Source organism: Pinus tabuliformis, chromosome Q, assembly GCF_031772625.1.
Source record: "Pinus tabuliformis cultivar Carrire ecotype Pingquan chromosome Q, CPIR1, whole genome shotgun sequence".
NCBI lineage: Eukaryota > Viridiplantae > Streptophyta > Pinopsida > Pinales > Pinaceae > Pinus > Pinus tabuliformis.
This window is the reverse complement of record NC_142296.1, coordinates 170224514-170228059: the sequence shown is the minus strand read 5'-3', so window position 1 is coordinate 170228059 and position 3546 is coordinate 170224514.

Here is a 3546-nt window from a genome sequence, read left to right as displayed (position 1 = left end):
ACAATTAGTACACCAAAAGGTTCAAGAATAGCTTGAGAAAAGTCAAGGCAAGTACAAAGCAAGGCACGAAAAGCATTGTCAAGATCACAAGTTCCAAGTTGGAGATGAAGTTTGGATTCACATTAACAAAGAGAGGCTCCAAGGAGAAGGTAAACATCTCAAACCAATTAGATATGGTCCATTTAGAATTTTGGAAAAGATTGTTAACAATGCCTTCAGGTTGGATTTGCCTTCATATATGCAAATTTATGTGGTTGTTAATGTTGAGAATTTAAGGTTGTATGAGCCTCCTTTGATTGAAGATAAAGGAGAGAATATTCAAATCCCATCTATTGAATAATTTTCTCGAGAATTCCATGATGTGCTTCAACAAGACACTATACTTGACAGAAGAACAAGGACAACAAAAAGGGGAAGTATTGATTATCTTCGAGTGGGGCTCAAGGGTACAATACCTTCAAAAGCCAAATGGACAAAGGTTGGAAATGTGAGGGAACTATATCCTCACCTGTTGAACAATTGAAACTGATCCTTTTTGGGTCCAAAAGGCTTCTAGTGCTCAAGAATGATTAGGTGCTCAAAATTAGGCTCAAAAATCAAAGTGTTAGAATCTTGTTAAACTTTGCTTTAGATCAAAGAGCTCATCATTTTGATTCCAATGGTGTGAGTGACACTCAAATTTGAGCTCATATGCAGAAGTTAGAGCAAGTAAAAGTTCAAGTTTGATTTGGACACATGGTAGGATTGGATGATGTGGTAAGGTCCTTTAGTGAATGAGGAGGCGCCAAGTGGCAAGCCACCATTGGCTCCTGCATGTCACAAATTGCAATTGTAGGCAGGTCAGCATTAAAACTTGGCCCCTGGGCAGGGAAGGGTTGCGATGCGATAAGGTAGGTAGGAAGGCATTGAAGAATCAGCTAGACGCATGATGCGATGGATCGCAATCACACATCGGCAAAGGGAGGTCTTATAAAATCCCCCACCCCCCTGGTAATATCAGGGTTGCAATGTGATATCGCAATCACATATCACAACAAGACAAGTCCTGCATTTGTATAGGACCATTGGTTTTCTGCCGATTGTGATATCCCAGATGTGATAAGGTTAGGCTACAGTTTAATGTCCCGTCGGGTCCGCCGTATCGCAATTGCACATTGCTCGCCACATTCATAAATCATAAGACTTGATAGACTTCTCTGATTGTGATTTGCGATGGACAGTCAGTGCTGACAGATTATGGCCCACTGCGTGGCAAAATTCTCACTCGGTTAGTGGATTTTTGGAGCGAAAATGTGGGTTCCTATCAGATGTGGAGAAATTTGTGAAGCGAATAATGGGAAAACAAGTGGAAGTCATAACTTCATCATTTTTCCACCAAATTGGATGCAAAAAGAGGCTAGATAGCCATTTTTTAGTATTTTGGACTAATTGGAGCAGGTTTCAAAAGTACTTGAGCATTGTAAACAAAGATTTTTACATTTTTAAGCATAATAGAGAGGCCCAAGCCCTTGGAAGCTAGACCAAGGAGATGTAGCCCAGGAGGGGTGAACTCCTTTATCATGTGATTTTCATAATGTGTTTTTGATGATTTTTTTTTACATGTTTATGACGTTGTTCAGTTTCTAGTTTATGTTAAATTAATTATAAAATTAACATAAAAACTCTTCATTTCACTTGCAAAAAATTCATGAATCCTTAAGCATAATGAAAGCATTTTGTTAATAATCTGAGGAAGATATTATCACTACAAACTAATGTTCTAAATCAGATTAGAGGGACAAGATGAGGTAGAAGGAAGTTAGTAGAGATAAACAATGGAAGCACTAACTTTGATAAGTTTTGGTGCCTTCATCATGTGGGAAACACTAACTTTGATAGGTGGAAGATACATATTTAATGGTTGTGGCTTGCCACTTCATAACATTTCAAAACTCTTTGCCACCTCTAACTACATAAGTTTCCCTTGTGTGTGATTTTTCTTGTGCAACATCAAGATTAAATAAATAAACTTCCATGAGGGAAAAATTATGCAAATTGTAAACACATAATTTAATATGAAAAATATGAATCCCGCCTATATATATATATCCCCTTTGCAATGCCCAATTTTCAATTATTCACAAATAGTAGCTGCAAATCCTATATGTTTGAATAAAGAAACCATGAAACGTATTTCACTAAGTAGAAGGAAAGTTTAGTAGGTCAAACATGGGAAACAATGATGCAACAGTTCATCAAACATCCACCAATCAAATCTTTGTGGGTGCTTCATATCGGTGATGTGTGGTGGGTTGTAATAGGTTATAGAACAAGGATACATGGAAATGCTCCATAGGGAATTAGAAAATGATGAAATATTGGAGAAGAATAGGCCCTTTTGGAATGAACAATTCTAATCATTCTACTTTTAAACCTTTTCTAGTAATCATCATTGAAATTTGACTAAGTAGTGGTTGGTTAGATTGGAATTTCCATTTCTTAAATTGTATTTTTGAATGCATTAAGGGAACAATGCCTTGAAAAGCCCCTATCATACCTGACTTATGTAATTGTAACAACTCATATTTGTGAAACCTGTTGTAGCCAAATCCTACCAGGCAAAAATGATAAAGATTTTTCAAGATAAACTCATCGGATGTTTTCTATCTCACAGGGAGGACAACATTTTCATTGGGGGCTTGATATCATGTGACAAATTCCTTTTTAATTTTTTTCTGAGATTTTAATTTTATTGGGTTTTATCCCAATCTCCAACCAAAGTCCACCAATCTACAACCATAACCCATAGAAGACACCAAGGCAAGAGCCCAAGGCCAAGTGGAAGTAACATTATATATGCACAACGCATTGGAAGGCATTGTGTATGATGGTAAATGTAAAGGGTATATTGTTGCCTCATAGATGTGGGATATTTGTTTTCAAAACAAATATGCATGTAACTAGTGCAATTTTGCAGTCAAGGAAGGTCAAGGTATTAACTGTTCTACAAAAGTTGCTCTATACAACAAGATGAAAGGCAAGATATTTAATACATGTAATTATTTGCTAGAGTGAATTATGGTAGGTCTGGGAGAATATAGAGGATACCAAAATTGGAAATGGTGTTTACCTAATTTGGAGGAGCAAGTTGGAAAATGTATGCTTATTTTAAGAATTGTGAATTAAGTTCAGCGAATGAGTAGAAAAAATTCAATCTGACATGGATTAGGATGGTGGGATATAATGGCTTATGTAGATGAAGATAGGAATTTGAGCTTTCAAGGTTACTTAACTGAAATTCGTAGACTAGTGGGTCACCTAGTTGGATGTCCAATTATAGAATAATTAAGATCAATTATTTCTTATAACCCTGCAATTATGGAGGCATTTGGTTCACTTTCAAAAAAAAGAGGAGTTGTTGATGTGGCACCTGAACAATTGGCTAACATTGAAATGCAAAGGGCTTCTTTATTAGAACTTGAGATATCCTACTATGCAAATGTTGAAGAAATCACTAAATGGAAAGTGTCACCTGAAATGGCTATCGAAAAGTGTAGGGAAACCTTT